General features: G+C 38.1%; 1 protein-coding gene across 1 annotated transcript in view; it reads right to left on the bottom strand.

The window, feature by feature from the left end:
• The window catches only part of SLC9A9 (solute carrier family 9 member A9), a 608,786-nt gene that overhangs the window by 350,751 nt on the left and 237,463 nt on the right, over window positions 1-20,572 (bottom strand). The window lies entirely within an intron of this gene.

Raw genomic sequence — 20,572 nt, 5'->3', positions numbered from 1 at the left:
GAAAAATTAACCATGACTGGCAAGACAAAGGATATATGGGATAAATGCGGGCAATAAAACAGCAATGAAGATTTCTCTGGAAAGACTCCTTCAAGTGGTGTTCTAATCCCCAATCTGGCATTGTTGGGTGTACAGTTGCTTGGTTAGTTTAAATGAGGAACAGCCTTGGCAGCAGAAAGGAGGGAGATGGGACCTACTCCTTGTTGCACAATAGATTCTAATATGCTGCCTTGTCCTATTAAAAAATAAAATAAAATAATCCCTAGTGGCTGGGCTTTGAGGGGGGAAAGTTTTTATGTTTTACTCATTTTCTGGACCAGGATGAGATGGAGGCTTTTTGCAATATGCTTCCGATAGCTTAGGGCAAAAACCTTCTCCATGGGCTTCTCTACCTCGTTTGACTGATGAGAGGGAAACAAACCAGGGTACAACACAGTTTAGTAAAGCCTGGATCACATGTAAGTTTGGTGGTAAAATACATACTCTAAAGTTTTAGGGCCCATAACTAAAGAAAAAAATTTGGAATAACTTTTTAAAAGAGATTTGAAACTTGTGAGAGATAAAGCAGATAATATAAATCCTAATCTCTTCTCAATGTGTGCGTGTGTGTGCACAAACACACACACACTCATACAGAGAGCCACACACACCTGGGTCATTTCCTCAGGTATCAGAGTTCTTTGGAAGTGAGTGAAGGATTTTGGTTTTGATGGATGTTCTTGCTATGCTCAAGGCTTATTTATCTGTAGTCTTAGAGACCATAGCTTTTTGAAGTTTTACTATTTCCATAAGTTAATATTGATATCATTTTTCGGTTTCCTCATAAATAGATTCTGTCAAATCATTTGGCTGTTTTTATCAATGATACGGTCTATGGGATCATTAAAATGATGTGACATCATGCTCACAGAATATTTTAAAAACTCATTAAAAATTCAAAATGCAGGGTTTCTCTGTACAATGCATGAAGTCTTTTTTTTTTTATTTTTAAGACAGGATCTCGCTGTGTCACCCAAGCTGGACTACAGTGGCATGAACATGTCTCACTACAGCCTCGACCTCCTCGGCTCAAGTAATCCTCCTGCCTCATCCTCCCATGGAGTTGGGACCACAGGTGTGCATCATCACACCTGGCTAAATTTTATTTTTTGTAGAGATTGAGGTCTCACTTTGTTGCCCAGTCTGTTCTTGAACCCCTGGGCTGAAGCAGTCCTCCTGCCTTGGTCTCCCAAAGTGCTGGGATTACAGGTATGAGCCACCACACCCAGACCTTGTATGAGGTCTTAAACATATGTCATGGTAAATCTTTTTTTTTTCCTGTGTGCCTCTTCACTCACCTTCATGTTCGGTAAAAAGAAAGTGCCAGAACATGTAGCATGAGCCATTGTAAGGTACATGGATGTGCTTTGGTCAAGGAATAGGCTGAGGCGGATATCCAGGCCTGGATGAGTCAGTGAGTTTGGTGCGCAGGCACACACCTCCACTTGCTATATAACCTGTTCGTGTAAGTTCATACTTGGCTTGGAGCCACTATTGTCTATAAAAGGTATAACTGTCCTGTTGACGCTGTGCATGGGGCTTAGCTCTTGGGGGGCTCAGCTCGGCTCAACATGGCTTGACATTGTGGGCACGCTGGTGCTCAAAGAGAGAGACAAAGCTGTCCTTCTTGCAGACAGACAGAAGGGGGCCAAAACACAGCTCAGGCTTGCTTGTGCTCAAAGAGAGAAAGAGTTAAGCTGTTGACCCTGAAGGCAAGGGAGAACTGGCCTCGCAGCCGTGGGTGGGGGTGGCCTGTTCAAGCAGCCAAGACAGACCGGACAGTGTAAGAAAAGCTGCTCATGAGAGAGGTAGTTTAAGAAAGCTGTTGATGAGAGCTGCTGCTGAATAAAACCATCTTCACCTGCCTATGGCCCCCCAAGTGTTCCTTCTGCTCATTCACCCACTCCCCTTGGACTTCAGCATGATCTGGACCCAGACCCCAGGATCTGACAGCCATGAAAGATGCTGTTAATGTCAGAATAGAGTTAAGAGGAAATGAAAGCTTACTTTTAAGCTATTTTATACTTGCTGGCAGGCAGGAGCCGGGTGGTTCCTATAGTCTCAAATGTAGAGATTTACCAAGGCTGTAAGGAAGGTATGGTGCTAAAAGGTGCAGAAAACTGGCTTCAATTAACATTCTAATCATCACTGTCAACGCCATTATGCAACTCTGTTCAAGTGGCATATTCGGCACTGTGGGGTTCAACATAAGCAGTGGCCACTGCCTTCCCTAGAATCGCAGTATCAAGAGCTGTTGCCAACAGCTCAACTCAGGGCCTGCAGATAAAAGGTTCTATACCCACTTACCAATTCCCTGAGCTCTCCAGTCCCTGGTAAATTTCTTTTGAACACATTCTCATGCATTTTTCTTTTTTTTTTTTTAAATGAAAATGTTAGTGGGTAAAATCCAGTATAAGGGACACATTATTCTGAGAACATAGCTTTCCCCACCGATACCAGCGTCATTTTCACTGCTCTGTAATAAGTGGCTGCAGCTGTTGCCATGGTGATTTTCATTTTTAAAAACTGTATCCACACAAAGACAGGCAACGCAGCTGTTTCCATGAAGCATCACGAAATAAGCCCAGATGTAATGGCACTCCTGCCTTTTTCCAGAATTAGGGAGATGTGTCTAAAAGTCCAGGTAGAGTCAAAGGATGGGACTGTGGCTGTGCCTTGAGAGGAGCCTCCTGCTTTCACTTTAAGCTCAGGATACTAATGGAGAGTAAATTAGTGGAGCCAGTGGTGTTCAATTTCTATCCAGTTTTCTCAGGCAGATTCTTTGTACCAGTTAATCACTATTTACACTGTGATTATAACTTCCTCCAATCGCCTCCTTTGAAAAAGACACCCCTAAATCCTCACGTAGCTACCCCAGAACATGACAAGAACAAGCACTGTTCACGGGGCTCAGTACTTGTTTATCTGAAGTCCCATGGCCTCCTACCTACACGTTATTAAAATGCTGCAAGCAAGCAAGTCAACACAAGTTTTTAAAATCATTCTCCACCTTCCAGTTAGAGGAAGCGTGCTGCCTGCTGCTGCCCTTGTCCTTTAATATGGAGGGAGTTTGGTTTTCTCTGTGTGTGGTCTGGTAGGCACCAATAAGGACAAAAAGATACCTGTCAAGCTCACCATTTCCTGAACAACGGTATTATCTTTCTTAGGGAACAGGAATCTTTTGTTTGTTTCTATTTTGGTTTTGAGGCCATTGATTTGCTAGCCAAGCCAGATGCTGAAAATTATGTAAGTAGAACCCACAGGTGGCCTCAATCCCTCATTCGAAACAATATTCAAACGAGTTACCCCCTCACTGACCTGGAGAGCTATTTCTTCTGTCACATTGTTGCAGTGCACCAGATGGGACTGTGGCAGCAGAATAGCTAGGTAAAGAAAGCCTACCGTGTGCCTCATGGGGAAAGGATTTTAAAAGAAATTATATTTCCTGTCAATAGTCCCCCATCTCATGTAACTATTTAACTCTTAGAAAACATAATTATGTTTCTGAATTTCTTTAAATTTTGCCAATCAGTTACAGCTATTTTGTTGTTACTAAGAGCATTGAATTATAAACAGTATAAACCGCCAAATGCCCAGGAATCTAATAATAAAAGGACTTTTCCTGGAAAGCATAAGTAGTTCTTTTATTCTATAAGGAGAGCCTTTGTTTGCAAAGAAATACGGCTGTGCTTAACATCTGAGTAGTCCGCCATCTTTGTGGTGGTGGTTGCTGTTAATTGTGGTTGAGATGTGACCTGCAAATAATCCACAGAAGCCGTGGGGCTTTATGAGCACAACAATTGCCTGTGTTTGATTCTACCTTGCCAGGGATACTCTCCATGATCCTGCAAAATATCATTTCACTCCTTTGCACTAATGAGATGCAAATAGCGCTACTGGCTGATCACCGACAAGCTTTATGAGCAATAAGGAATCCAAATTCCTTCAAGGCATCCTTAAACATTAAAATGTCATACATAAACAAAATATGTAATGAACTTCAAATAATTACAACAAACAAAAATCTATGGGTTCCTCAAGACCTGTAAGAAATCAAAGGGTCTCAGAATATTTCATCTGTCTTATCATCGAAGTAAGAAATCAATGCCTCTTTCCATTTAAGAAAAATCTCAGAAACCAAATCAAAGCAAAAAATTATGGAGAATGCACTTGTCCAACATAGAGCAACTAAACAGTCACCGTCCCGATTATTGTTCTCTGGGCTTTTACCTTCCAGCCCGGTGCTGCTTCCAGATGTTTTGCTACCTTTTTTTTTTTTTTTTAATTTTTAAAAACTTTTTTTCTTATACTTTAAATTCTGGGATACATGTGCAGAATGTGCAGGTTTGTTACATAGGCATACATGTGCCATGGTGTTTGCTGCACCCATCCACCCATCATCTACATTAGGTACTTCTCCAAATGCTATTCCTCCCCTAGCCCCCAACCCCTCAACAGGCCCTGGTGTGTGATGTTCCCCTCCCCTCCTGTATCCATGTGTTCTCATTGTTCAACTCCCACCTGTGAGAGAGAACATGCGGTGTTTGGTTTTCTGTTCCTGTGTTAGTTTATCGAGAATGATAGTTTCCCATCAATGATAGACTAAAAAAATGTGGCACATATACACCATGGAATACTATGCAGCCATAAGAAAGGATGTTTTGCTATCTCAAAGAGAAGCAAGAACGGCGAGAAATTCCCTCCGGATGGACTAGAATTCTATAAGTGTGTTAAAAATAAAACAAGTAGAACTCATTAATTTATCAGATTTCAGTATTAACATTGGTAAGCTGAGCTTTAAAGCTAGTAACTCTACTATTTCTAAATATCAGTGATCTGCAGAGATTGGTGACATTCTTGTTCCCTACATGGAATTGAGATCACCCTCCCTAAACTTAATAAATCTGAAAGGTTGATCAGCATGAAAATGTCCATGTTGGGCAGCAACCACGGCTAAGGAAAGAATTAGGAAACTATTTCACAGCCATCGTGAGGAGTTAAGATAATGAAATATAGGAGATACAGACTGTTAAATTAACCATAAGGCTGAAACATTTTCTCCACAAATGTTTTAAACTACTTCAAATCCTCTTTTTCACTGTGCCTAAGGCTAAGTGAGAGGAGACCCACTGGGCTGCCTCTCTCACTCCTGGCAGGGCTTGCTGGAGATCAGAAGAATAATGCAGGGAGGAAGTTCTGTGTGATTTATTTCAACTGAGCATAACAAAGTGGTGAATGGGGATGTAAGCGGAAATGCTGCAAGTGTATTTGTGTAAGCACACATTTCATTTCTCTTAGACATGGGAAGTTGAGGGGAGAAACAGTCTCAATAATAACAGTAGGGGAGTTATTTTTCAAAATGTCTTGTCTTTGATGTAATTCTGATATTAATGTTTCTATTGAGATTCATGTTTATTCATTCAATGAATATTCACTGAGTACCTTCTGAGGGCCTGGCCCTGTTGTAGGTGCTGGAGATATGCAAGTGAATATGACATGGAAGGACTCAGGGATATAGGCAATAAATATACAAATTAACAATCAATCTTTCGAGATGGGAAATCATTTGTAACCCTCCCCACCCCCAAATTTAAAATAATTCAGAATTTAGAATTACAAAGGGACTTCAACAATATCTCCTCTGCATTTCTTCATATTCCTATGAAATAAATTTTGTGGTAAGCTTCATTTTATAGATTTTGGAATTGAAATTCTGTCAAGTGACTTGGCGAAATCCATTTCAACAGTCAATGGGGGAGCCAGCGTTTCTATTCTGTGGAACCTCTGCTCTTTCACTGTATCACACACCACCTCCACAGATTGTTTTTAACATTTGTGCATCCATGTGCAGTTTCAAAATCTGGTATTAAACAGCTTTCCAAATTCATGCATTTAACTCTCCCACCTCTGGTGCCAACTTATAGTACTGCAGATTTCAAATAAATCATTGTTTTCAAATTAAGCTTACTATACAGAATATATTGGAAGGTAATTTGATAAGTGCCTACATCAGATGAAATGTGAACATGACTTTGCATGATCACTACCCCTTCTATAGACTTTTCTAAAAGAAACACCTTCACTGGTCCCAAGACCCTCTCACTTTGTTACCTGGCATTGTGCCATGCCCTCTCACTGCTCCCACATCCCTCCTCCACACTCACTGTTCCTGCAGTACCCCTCGCTGCCATCATCACTGCGCTCACACTCCCCTGGCTCAGACTTGCTCTGTTGTTCCAGGAGAAATTCTACTTCGTTGCCTTTCCAGCCTGTACAGCACTATTCCCATGTCCTTTTTTGTTTAAATTCTTAGCCAATGCCTTTCTTCAAGTTTTAAAAACTAATTGCTCCTACAGGCTTTATTTGTCCTTAATATTGTCATATAATAAATTAACTTTGGTGTTGTGTCATTTATTGTCTCAAATCAGCCAAGAGTGAGAGGAGAGCAGGGCTGTTTGACCACATTGTTTTGGCATGTCCAGGGCTTGTTCACTATGGGACCAGCGGCACGTAGCCCAGTTTGGAGCAAAAAACCTCCTTCCTATGCATGCTCCTGACCTCAGCTAAGGTTCTGGCTCAGACCCAAGAATTCTAGGTCAACACACTTCAAGATCTCAATGTGAGATCTCGGTGAACGTCTACCTCTTAAGATGTTCTCCCCAGTGAGGAAGGCCAGCTGGAACAGGTCAATTGCTCAAAACACTCACTAGCTGCCTTGAGAAGGACTTAGTTAATTTTAACAATTCTTTTACCTTCTAGACATTTTTAATGCTTAAATATCTTACTTTAACTGTTTAATAATAGTTATTGTACTTACTTTAATAAATATTTCATTTATTTTTAATGTTTTAATAATTTCCTTTAAAAGACTAGGAAATATAGACACAAATGGGGCAATTCTGTAGTCTAAAATGATAGAGGTTAACTCTGCTTTTCCTGGTTGAATATGATATCTGATGCTTAGCTCTGTATTTCTGGGTAAGTTGCTGAAGCTACCCGTACAATAAGCATAATGACAGTACTGGACTTCCCCAAAGGAAGCCCTTGAACCTTAGAAAATGGTTCCCTTCATTCAGTTTCAACTCTGTCCCTGAGGGCCATTTAAGATGCAGCCCTCCTAAAAATAGAGCATTTGAAATGGCATTTCCAAGATTTGTGGATAAGAATGCTGGTGACCACATGTGAGCATAATGGTGTTTTTTAAAGCCAAGATTTCCTCTTCTATAGTCTATGTACAGATATCTGCAGCCTCAAGCTCTTAAATTCTTGAGCACATTCAAGTTTCTTTTAAGGAAACTCTTGACTTTATCAATGCAGAGATAGGAAAGAAATATGCAAACCAGGCCTGTACTTTTCATATCATTTGGTCCAGGTACATTTGTCTCCTGGGATTGGAAGTATATACATTTCTCACTGATCAATAACATAAATATTGACTTTCACCCATAGAAGTCAGCTCTGAATGGTCTTCATCCAATACTTAAAAGTGCTCACATCTGAGATTCTAGAAGGACCATCTAAAGTATGTGAGATCCAATCATGCTTCCAGGTTACTGTAGGAGGCAGCCTTCAAGATGGCCCTCAATGATCCCTGACAATTGGTATTCACACCCTCTACATTACTCTCTCACATTGTATTAGGATGGGCTGTGTGACCAACAGAATTGGCCGGAAGTGACAATATGTCAGTTCTGAGATTAGATTGAATCCATTTTGGTTGCTCTTTCATTCTCTCACAATATTTCCCTTGCATTTATTCTCTCTGGGGAAAGCCAACTCTTGTGCAGCCCTGCAGAGAAGTCTGTGGCAAGAAACTGAAGTCTTCAGCCAATAGCCATACGAGCAAGCTTGGAAGTGGATCTTTTGGTCCTGGTCGAGTGTTCAGAGGCTATAATCCTGGCCAACAGCTTGTCTGCAACCTCATGAGAGACCATAACTAGAACCAGTCAGCCTAAAGTGACCCTTAGAAACTGTGAGACCATAAATGTTTGCTATATTAGGCAGCAAAGTTGTGACATAATTTGTTACACAGAAATGGACAACCGTTACTTAGGCTCTACTGTTGTTTCATAGCAGATCACCGGAAACAACTTGACATGACTATTTTAGCAGTGACTTTATTCACTTAGGGGTCACTGCTTTACTTTTCACTTTTACAGAGGGGTGACTTTTAGAAGGTGCATTTGAAGAATTCTTCTGCGTTTTTTGTAAGACTATAATCAAGAACGTTGTCTGTGACGTCACTTCATGCTTTATTTCTCATAGAATTCAATAACAGAAAAAAAACACATTGTTGATGACTTGTGTATTTTCTTTAACTGACCTGCAGAATCATAAAAACTGACGTACTTTCCTTTTCACTTTGTTGCCAGGAGGCTCTGAGTAAAATTTAGTTCTAAATTAAGGTCTATTTTGTGCCAGATATACCCTTTTTTTTAAGAGACAGATATAGTTTTTACTTTTAGTTATCCTTTTTGAAATAAATATTCCTTAGCCCTGAAAGCCCACTCAAGTTCTTGATGGGAGTAATTCATTCAAGGTACTGTGCATTTGTTGATTCCCTGTTACGTGCCAAGCAGATTGCAAAGCTCTGGAAACACAAAGATGAGTAAGACAAGAAGTAAGGTTTTCTTTTATGGAGCTCAAAACCTAGTGATGAAGAGCTATGTGGAGAACCAACCATAAAACTAGGAGACAGACACAGTCTTCATAGAGTAAATGTAGCAAGCTTGGAGTGCTGGTGAGAGAAGATGACTCCTGAGTTGGGATGGCAAGCAGAACTGGGCCTGATGAAGAAGGAGAGGCTGGCATTAAGGCTCAGAGAAAACAATAGTTATCTAGGTTGTGGTGAAAAACTTTAGTATGGCTGAAGTGGGGTGGAGTGAAGGTGGAAGTATATAAGGTGCAAATCGAACACAATTAATATGCCTCTGAGTATGTGGGAACACAGTTTACGTGGAAGAGATTGCAACACAGTAAAAGCTACTTTTTCCACATTAGGTACTGGCCAAATTAATAAATAGCTAACCTACCAGAGAATAATAAAGCCATTTAATAACAGTTTACAGTACTCCCACTCAGCTGTGATATTGTTGAATTCTTGCAAAACAAGAAACAAGCAATACTTTAGAACTGGAAACACGTCCAATTCTTATTCATTGCCCACGGATTCTGGCAAGTTTTCAGTGGGGGCCCCTCTGATTGAAACAAGTTAGAGACTGAATTCTGCAGGCTCTGCTTCCACAGGAACCATTAAGCTTCACAAAGGGACAAATGCACCAACATGAAGCAAAAGTGAAAGCCCCTTTTCTGCTTGTCTCAACCACATGGAGCCCATTATGTTCATAGTGGTCTCTATATTTTCTTTACAGGACTTTAGATTGTTCCCCCAAATAATAAATATATTTCCTTTGGAGCACATCAAAAGAGCAGGGTCAGCATCCTGATCTCAGTGTATTAAAGAAGTACCTGCGTGCTCAAACATTCAGCAGCTAACCAGACTCATCAGCCCTTTACACATTTGGTAGGATTCTAATGGTGACTTCTTTGATGGTACACCATGACTTGTTCTAATCTTTAGAACAGAAGTTGCCAACTCAGGTGCCTGCAAGGCCACACCTATAATGTAAAGGAATAACCTGTGTGTGGAACCCAGGAGAATGATGGGAACCCCAACACACCGAGCCAGCAGCTATTCACACACACTGGTACAGGGCTGCAGTGTTGGAACATCAACTTTCTGATTATTTTTGCTCGTTTGTTTAAGAGAAACTGAAAATCTAAAGCATTATGTAAAATTTGCCAATTTTTAAATGTTGGCCTCGCATATAAAAGATTTAAGCTGTGTGTGGACTAAGTACATCTGCAGATGAGATCTGGCCTGTGGACTACACATTTGTAACTTAAGCTTTAGACAATCATATTACCAGATATTATCTCTGGCACGTATTGAAGGAATTGCACAGAAACCACTTTTAAGGCCTCAAATTTGTTTTTGGTGACCTTGTAACATCATTCGGTGCTGACAGGAGCACAGAGCCGTGTTAAGCAAGTTATGCATCCTCAGAAAGCCATTAAAAGACGGTTCCAGATATAAGTACAAATAAGCTGATATAGAAATCTCTCCTGCATTTGTGTATATAAATTATAACAATGTTTTAAACACACAGCTGAACTCAAATCCCCAGAGGTAAGAAACAGAGGGAAAACCCACAGTGAGAAGGATAAGCTCTGCTCCATGCTATTTATAAAGAAAACCCTCGCAGAAGATGTGTGTGCGCTGCTTTAACTGACCTGAAGAATCATATAAATTAATATTCTTTTCATTTCATTCTAACATTGTCTCACAAAAATATTTTAAACATATTAATAGGCTGGGCATGGTGGCTCATGTCTGTAATCCTAGCACTTTTGGAGGCTGAGGTGGGTGGACCACCTGAGATCAGGAGTTGGATACCAGCCTGGCCAATATGGCAAAACCCCTTCTCTACTAAAAATACAAAAATTAGCCAGGCATGGCAGCAGGCGCCTATAACCCCAGCTACTCAGGAGGCTGAGGCAGGGGAATTGCTTGAACCCAGCGGGGGGCGAGGCAGAGGCTGCAGTTAGCTGAGGTCATGCCACTTCACTTCAGACTGGGCGAAAGAGTGAATCTCTCTCTCTCTCTCTCTCCATATATATATATATATATGTAACCACTCTGAAGGGAAGGCAGATAATTTAAAAACATTAAAAAAGAAGAGCTAGTAGTGTAAAAAAAAGAAAAAAGAAAAAGAAACAGAACAGCCTGAAAGATTTTCTAAAACAACTGCATTTAAATGATTAAAAAATCATTAAATTAACTATAAAATACAATGAAAGAATAAGACTGTAGACAATTTGAAAAAGGAAGAATCAAAATCTAGAGTATAAACCATAGGCAATAAAATTGAAAACTCAGTTGGCACAGCTCAACAGAGAATTATAACAGGATCTGAGGGAATCATCCAGAACACAGGTTAAAAAAAAAGATAGGTAAAATGTAAAAGAATGTTAACGGGCATGTAGAATAAATTAAAAGATAGTCCAACATATATCTTTTGTAGAAGAAAGAAGGGAGGTGAGAGAGGCACTATTCTAAGAAATTTTTTTTGTAGAACTGAAGAAGCATACCAAATTCTGAGTGGAATAAGTAAAATAAACACTCAGATTTGCTGTAGTAAAACTGTACAATACAATACATAGACAGAAAGTAAAATATCAGCCAGAGAGAAAAGACAGATTAGCCAAAAAAAGAATAACAATTGCAGAGCATATTTTAAATCAATATCAAAAACAAAATAAATACAAAACAATATAAAATATAATTGCCTAATATCAATAAAGTTCTGAGGGAAAATATTTGTCAATTTTGAATTCTATATCCAGATAAACTATACTTCAAAATTGAGGACAAAATCGATTTTTAAGCAAAAGACTAATTACTGCTAAATTACTACTAAATTACTACTAAATTCCTGCTAAATTACTACTGCCGAGGTAGTTTACTAATCATATACTTTTACTAAGAGAATCACTAAAGGAAAAGCTTCAGAAAGAATAAAACTGAACACAGAGGAAAGAGTGCATGAAGCATTGTTAAGCAAACAAACTGTTAAACACGTAGAGAAGCCAATGTAGTCACAGATTGTAAAATAATCATGATTACTGAATGGTTAAAAATAAGGTAGAACTAAAACACTAGCAAATTTATAGCACGAATAATGGGAGGGATGAAAAGAATTAAAGCATTTTAATTTACACATAGTGTCCAGGATGAGGCTAGGAATATTTGTGTATTTCAGACCTTTTAATTATGTATTCTATGTTAATTATGTAGGCTAAAATGTAAGGATAATGACTAAAATAACCGAAGAAACTAGAATGAGTCACTCCACAGTAATAGAACAACAACAATAAAAGGGACATAGAGAACTCAATAATCAATCCAAACAAAATCAGGAAAGCGGAAAACAAGAACCCTAGAAAAAACATTTACATTGAAAACACTTCAAACCTGACAAAAACAAGAAATGGGGAAAGGATTCCCTATTTAATAAATGGTGCTGGGAAAATTGGCTAGCCACAAGTAGAAAGCTGAAACTGGATCCTTTCCTTACCCCTTATACGAAAATTAATTCAAGATGGATTAGAGACCTAAATGTTAGACCTAATACCATAAAAACCCTAGAAGAAAATCTAGGTAGTACCATTCAGGACATAGGCATGGGCAAGGACTTCATGTCTAAAACACCAAAAGCAACGGCAGCAAAAGCCAAAATTGACAAATGGGATCTCATTAAACTAAAGAGCTTTTGCACAGCAAAAGAAACTACCATCAGAGTGAACAGGCAACCTACAGAATGGGAGAAAATTTTTGCAACCTACTCATCTGACAAAGGGCTAATATCCAGAATCTACAAAGAACTCAAACAAATATATAAGAAAAAAACAAACAACCCCATCAAAAAGTGGGGAAAGGATATGAACAGACATTTCTCAAAAGAAGACATCCATACAGCCAACAGACACATGAAAAAATGCTCGTCATCACTCGCCATCAGAGAAATGCAAATCAAAACCACAATGAGATACCATCTCACACCAGTTAGAATGGCAATCATTAAGAAGTCAGGAAACAATAGATGTTGGAGAGGATGTGGAGAAATAGGAACACTTTTACACTGTTGGTGGGATTGTAAACTAGTTCAACCATTATGGAAAACAGTATGGCGATTCCTCAAGGATCTAGAACTAGATGTACCATATGACCCAGCCATCCCACTACTGGGTATATACCCAAAGGATTATAAATTACTCTACTACAAAGACACATGCACACGTATGTTTATTGCGGCACTATTCACAATAGCAAAGACTTGGAATCAACCCAAATGTCCATCTGTGACAGACTGGATTAAGAAAATGTGGCACATATACACCATGGAATACTATGCAGCCATCAAAAAGGATGAGTTTGCGTCCTTTGTAGGGACATGGATGCAGCTGGAAACCATCATTCTTAGCAAACTATCACAAGAAGAGAAAACCAAACACCGCATGTTCTCACTCATAGGTGGGAACTGAACAATGAGATCACTTGGACTCGGGAAGGGGAACATCACACACTGGGGCCTATCATGGGGAGGGGGGAGGAGGGAGGGATTGCATTGGGGAGTTATACATGATATAAACGTTATGCACATGTACCCTAGAACTTAAAGTATAATAAAAAAGAAAAAAAGAGAAAAAAAAAAAAAAAAAAGAAAAAAAAGAAAAAATAAATAAAATTAAATTAAATAAAAAAAAAAAAAAAAAAGAAAACACAAAATAAGGTGTGAGATATATTTATATATACATATATAACAGGTGTATATTTAATATATATAAATGTTTGGCACATGATTTATATGTGTTTTAAATATGTTATGTTTTATAACACAAATATATTTAACTTATATGTGTATAATTTTCACAGGAGTACAAAGATATATTCATATACAGAAGGATATTCACATGGCATTTTTGGAATACTGAAAAAATGACAACACTTCAAAGGTCTAGTAATAGAAAATGTGCAAATAAAGTGTAATAAATAATGAAATAATAAACAACAGTTAGCATGAATGAATTGTGTCTAGAATTACCAATATGGATAAATTGTAAAAGATATAATGGTGAAGAATGGCAAAAGCAAGTCGTAAAAGGATAACAGAGCAGACTCTTGATTGGCTACCTGAAAGTCATCAATGCCTCCTTTTAATTTTTCTGGCGATATTCTCTACTGAGGGTGCTGAAAAGCTAAAAGAATCAGCAACTTGCCCTTTCTTGCAGCAAGGGGTACATCAGTTCTAGCAAATAATATGTAGTGAACATCTCTGGGTGTTTTCCCTTCCCAAATAGAAAGATAAAACGTAACAAGAACAAAACTTTAGGCTGTTGTCTTCCCTCTTCATCCTCCCTGGAATATGAACTTCTGAGGTTTAGTTGCTAACTTGCAAGCAACAGGTGAAGAAGAGTCACACATCAGGATAGTAAAGCAGGATGAATAGATGACATCAGCAGGTCAAGGACCACCACAGTGGGCTTTCCCTAGACTTCTTGTTATGAAGACAAACAATATTCTTAGTTATTTAATATCCTGTAGAAGGATTTTTTTCTGGTACTGGTAGCTAAATGCAATGCAACTGAAACAGATAAATACCAGTATAATACCATTTATACAAAATTTTAAAATATAGAAATGTGTTATATATTGCTTACGGGTACAGACAGACATAAGACATATGAAAAACTGGTCAGGAAGAACCCACGTTGATGTTAAGATGTAGTTACCTGTGCAGAGAAGGGTGTTAGAGGAAGGGAAAGAATAGGGAGGAACAGGACTATGACTGTTGCTGTATTTTATTCTTTCAAAAAGAGTTCTGAAGTAACATCAATGTTAAAAAAGAATCCGAGTGATGAGTACTTGTTTTTTTCTGTATACAGTTGAATTATTTTAAAACTTTTATCTAGAACAGAAGAAATTTGAAATTACGTAAACTCCTTAGCTGTCTATGATGGGACACAGTTCATTGTGGGTGGTGCTCTGTACTTCCCTTATCTGATCCATTTTCTCACTCCAGTGAGTGAAAGCAGGGTTGAAGATGAGTCTATTCTCCATCAGACTGTGCTATGTATACATCCACTGCAACCCTAGCAAATGAACTAAGAGAACAGATTCCTGGGAAGCTTTCATGTTGTGTCAGGGTAAGTAAATAAAAGTTCCGGACAGAGTGTTCCAAAAACATTAGATGACTGCATCTAAAGAATGCAAGCAAGAAAACATGGTGATTGGCACTTGGAGTTGGTGAAGACAAAGATATGGAATAATGACAAGCTTGAAGACATTCCAGCTCATGGGTGAATTTTCTATAGAATAGGACAGCCTAGTATCAATACTTTTTCCAATTACATTTAAAAATTGCTTACACAATCTAGTATTTGGGTAGCAAGCTAGGAATGTTGTAGCTACTAATTTTAAATAAATTTTTATCAAAGATGTACGTTCTCAAGGGGAATTTCTTTTTTTAATTCAGAGAACAGAGAGAGTATAAAGTGAAAAGTGAAAGACTTCTCCTCCCTCTCCGACACCCAAGTCCCACTTCCAGAGCTAAATACTGTTACTATTCCTTATACTTCTAGAGATTTTATGCATAGATTAGCAGTTACATCCTTTCTATTTTTTAGAAATGTGAGATAATGCTAAACATATTATTCAATAAGTTGGTTTTTAACTTAACTTATATGTTAGATATATTTCCACATCAGCTCACATAGATGCATCTACCTCTCTTCAACATTTATAAATGTTATATGCAGTTAATGCATTTATTAAACCAGTTCTGTGTTGATGGACATTTAGGTTGTTTTTAATTTTTTTGTTTTATAAATAATGTTACAATGAATATTTTTGAATAACTCATCTTTTCCATGCAGATATGAAAAGTTACTTTATCATATTCAAAATTCCCACAGGTATTTGTTTAGATTTTTCTTATGACTCTATTCTTTCATAAATCTGCCAGCCCTTTCCTTCACAAGCACCAAAGTTTGATGGTTGTGCTTCACAATACATTTTTGTATCTGATAGAGTTCACTCCTTACTGTTACTTAAAATTTTGGAATTTTCCTTTATTTATTTATTTGAGACAAGGTCTCTCTCTGTCACCCAGGCTAGAGTGCAGTGATACAATCATGACTCACTGCAACCTTGATCTCCCAGGCTCAAGCAATCCTCCCACCTCAGCCTCCCCATTAGCTGGGACTACAAGCATGCCACCACACCCAGTTAATTTTTTAATTTGCAGTAGAGATGGGGTTTCTCCATATTGCCCAGGCTGGTCTTGAACTCCTCGGTTCAAGCAATCTTCTCACCTTCACCTCTCACAGTGCTGGGATTGCAGGCATCGGCCACTATGCTCAGCCCACATTTCTATTTGTGAATGCTTATTTTTCCAGGTGAACTTTAGCATCATTTCATCAAGTTTAAAATATCCAATCTGTTTTGCTGAGGAGCCAGCCATTATTGCAGACCCCATCTTGTAGGCTTTCCTGTCTTGAAAATTAAACCAAAAAGGTTCTGGACTAAGGACAACAGGCATGGAGGGAGCAGGAGTGGGATGCAGCACTGACAAGAGTTTGGTGAAGTGAAGTCTATAGAAGGAACTGTGAGAACCCCAGGCCCCTTTCCACACAGGGCTCCCAGAATGTTGGCACTCAATTTATACCTCCTATGAGAGAAATTATCTGGAGAAATAGACTGGTTCACAGATAACGAGATTTAGAGGTACCTTCAAATAAAGGCCAGATTTCTTAGTTGTCCTACAGTGAGGCTCACCAGTTGATGAGCTTAGAACTTGCCCCCGCTCCAGTCCCTCTTTCTTTTTCCCCTCACTCTTAAATATGGTTACTCATTCTGGCCTTTCTACAGAAGTAAGGAAAAACAGAGAATCAAAAAGACTGAAAAAAAAATTGCAGAAAACAAACACAATTTAAGGTGCCAAAAAAATCTTCTAAAAACTATTATCAATATTTTCAGAGGCAAGAGAAGATACTGCATTCATGTAAGGGAATAGGAGGCTAGAAAAAAATTCAGAAAAACAAAAAAGCTTTTAGAAATAAAAATACAAGGGTTGAAACAAAAATTTCAAAATTGGAACATAAAGTTGGGGAAATCTTCCATAAAATACTTATATTGATAGAATATAGATAAAAAGATGTTTGAGTGAGTGACATAAAGAATTGAAAAGTAGAAGAGAAAAGATGAGGAGGTCACATCAGTTGGTCCAATAATTTTATTAAATAGGTTCCATAACAAAGAGAAGAGAGAAAAGATGTAATTATCAAAGGAATGGCATGAGAAAATTTTCCACAATACAAGATGTGAATTGGTAAATTGAAGGACCCAAACATGAAACATGATGAGTAGAAATGAGCATTATACCAGGCACGTTATTGTGATATTTCAATATAAAATAAAGAGAAGAGTCTATATGATTTCTTGAGGGACAAAAGATAAATCACAAATGCAGTGATAAAAATCATACAGCACTAGATTTCTGAAAACAGCACTGAAAACTAGAAGACAATAAAATTTGTCTCAATTACGGCCTGGGAGCATGAATAAAAATAGTAGGCAGACTCAGAGTAGATCTTGGATGGAAGATCAAGAAATCAAGTACAATAATGTTATACAAAGTACCTGGAGATTAAAGGAAAGAACCCCCTTCTTTTTTGAGACAGGGTCTCACTCTCACCCAAGTTGGAGTGCAGTGATCCGATCATGGCTCACTGCAGTACCGACCTCCCAGGTCTAAGTGATCCTCCTGTCTCTGCCTCCTGAATAGCTAGGGCTACAGGAACATATCACCATACCTGGCTAATTAAAAAAAAATTTATACTCTACTACAAAGACACATGCACACGTTTGTTTATTGCGGCACTATTCACAATAGCAAAGACTTGGAATCAACCCAAATGTCCATCTGTGACAGACTGGATTAAGAAAATGTGGCACATATACACCATGGAATACTATGCAGCCATCAAAAAGGATGAGTTTGCGTCCTTTGTAGGGACATGGATGCAGCTGGAAACCATCATTCTTAGCAAACTATCACAAGAAGAGAAAACCAACACCGCATGTTCTCACTCATAGGTGGGAACTGAACAATGAGATCACTTGGACTCGGGAAGGGGAACATCACACACTGGGGCCTATCATGGGGAGGGGGGAGGAGGGAGGGATTGCATTGGGGAGTTATACATGATATAAACGTCATGCACATGTACCCTAGAACTTAAAGTATAATAAAAAAAAAAATAATAAAAATAAAAATAAAAATAAAAATAAAAAAAATAAAAAAAATAAAAAAAATAAAAAAAATAAAAAAAATAAAAAAAATAAAAAAAATAAAAAAAAATTTAGAGATAGGGTCTCACTACGTTGCCCAGACTGGTCTCAAATTCCTGGGTTCAAATGTCTCAAGCCAAAGTGTTGGGATTACAAACATAAGCCACCATGCCCGGCCTAGGAAACTTTGAAGTTAAAGCCTTGGGTCAGTCATCAATGTCAGAAACATCTTAAAAGATAGATAGTGAGTACTAGACTTAGCCAAGACAGAATCTTAGCTTGATCCTATAGAGGGTGGGTCTCTACAGACAGGCATTGACCCTAACCCCCTGCAGAGACAGTGATTGCCATTGTCAGTGTCAAGTTTGAAGAGAAACAGATGTCACTACAGCAGCATAGAAGTTAAACTTTGCATTTTCAACCTTTTTCTTTCAAAGTCTCAAACCTTGAACCAACATGAACTTTCATGAGTGTAACCCATTTAAATGGAATATTGTCTGGGAGGAAGAACCAAACTCCGTGAAATCCTGTGGTCCTTAGACAGTCTCTCTCTCACTCATGGGATAACCCTAGGTGAATAAGAGCTGGCGTGACTTGAGCTCACACTGATCTTCAGGGTGGTACCCCTGTATTCCAACATGTTCCCAAGAGGCATCTGGGTATTCGGATGCCAGACCACCAACATGGATGCCTGATTGAAAGTAGAGGTAAATAATTGCTTCTCTGAAGTGATTTCAAGTTTCTCCAACAGAACTATGTGTATGTATCAAACCTTTATTTCATAGCATCCCTTTATTTACAGCAAAACAGACCAAAATACCTGCAACTAGTCTGAGCTGATTTGAAACCACAGGTATGGGAATTCCCAGTTGAATTTGCACCAACTTACATCTTCATACATCCCTAAGGGCAAATTTTGTGACATTTCTCATTAGAATGTTCCAGCCTGCCAGACAGAGGTGACTACCTTGATTTCAACTTGAATATTACACATAAACAAAAAGAATTATCTCAATAGCAACTTGCTTAAAGAAGCATCTTATAAACCTGAAGCACTTTAAGAATGCTAAATTGGACTGATACGGACTTTTTCCCCTAATGTAGAAAGATATATATATATATATAAACACAGCAGGGGCTGAAATATGTGACAAAAAATTTGGAAACAGCTGTGCTGATTGCAATAGCCTCCCAATAATATACTGCTTGTATTTTCTTCTCAGTTTGATTCTTTGACTCCAGGAAGTACTGGAAAGATACAAAACATTTTTCTATGGCAAACTGCTTTTAACATGATCAATTACCTTTCTACCTTTATGCTGGGCTATGGTTTAAATTGCATGATTAATCTTTAACTCAAAGAGGTCTGAGGTGTGCTCTGTTTTCCTCCTTTTCTTTCTTTTCAAAAAGTATCTTAGAATTAAACAAAAATGTGAAAAAGGAATTTCAAATATCAACAGCAAGTGGTTTAATTTTTAGCAATTATAGATGTTAGCTTACTGAAAAGAAAATTAAGACTGTTGTGAAACAGTCTGTAATTTTTATATGTTTAAGGCTCTGGCAACCAGAATCTCCAGAATATGTTGAAACTTCTCAAATTTTGCAATCTAATTTTATGATCACAAAATCTTCCAGAAAGATATGTTAAGTGCTTACCAGGTAGTATTAAGTAGTAGTAAGTCTGGTATTTCTTACATTTTAAAAATCATCTGGAATTTGTTTTCATGTGAAATATGATGGTAGAATTAAAACTTTCTTCTGTGTTTTTATAATTGGACAGCTAAATGACTCAACTTCATCTCCTTCCTCTCTTCTCACTGAATTATAATGCCACTTTTAAACATGGAGTGCATGTGCATGACTGTCCACAGACATGCCTCTTTTTTTTTCTGAATGTTCTATTCTGTTCGTTTGAACTCTCCATTCCTATCCCCATGCCACACTGCAATAATTATAATTTTTATTCCATTATTCCTTCTTTTGCTAAATTGCTTTAGACCTTATTGTAACTCATTTATTCTTTCATGTGGAATTAAAATAATTTTGTCCATTCTAGAAAAAAATAGCTCTATTATTTTTATGGGAATTGAATTACATTTTAAAATTCATTTTGGGAAAATTAGCACTTTTAATGTTGAGTTTTCCTATCCAACAACACAGCATATCTCTCCTGTGTTCAAATTTTATAATTTCCTTCCTACAGATTCTTTATATTACCCCTGCTGTGCTTTTAGTTGTCCCTCAGCTCCACAGCAGAAACACACCACCAAAGTGAACCTTAGTCCCTCTTTAGTTTCCTCTGGGAGACTTCACCAAGGCAGACAATAAGGGTACCATCTCTGAGGGTTCAGACTGGTATTTCTAGTGTTTCCTAGGCTCAGTTTCATGTTCCTGCTTCTGGTTAGCTCTCTACACAAGGCTGTGTACTCATTTCTGGTATGCCTGCATCAATTTTTCATCCTTTTTCTCCTTCTCACTCTTGCTATGCATCATTTGGCAAGCTTTATATTTAGTCCTTTGATCAGTGCCTTGATTTGATCAGGATTGCAACCATTTCTGCCTCTCTTTTATACTGAGCCACAAAGCTTATTCAAGGATATGTCCGGCTTGGGGGAAAATAGG

The sequence above is a fragment of the Trachypithecus francoisi genome, unplaced genomic scaffold, assembly GCF_009764315.1.
Source record: "Trachypithecus francoisi isolate TF-2019V2 unplaced genomic scaffold, Tfra_2.0 Lachesis_group0, whole genome shotgun sequence".
NCBI classification, from domain to species: domain Eukaryota; kingdom Metazoa; phylum Chordata; class Mammalia; order Primates; family Cercopithecidae; genus Trachypithecus; species Trachypithecus francoisi.
The sequence above is the reverse complement of the archived record's forward strand: the minus strand, read 5'-3'. Positions and strand labels throughout refer to the sequence as shown.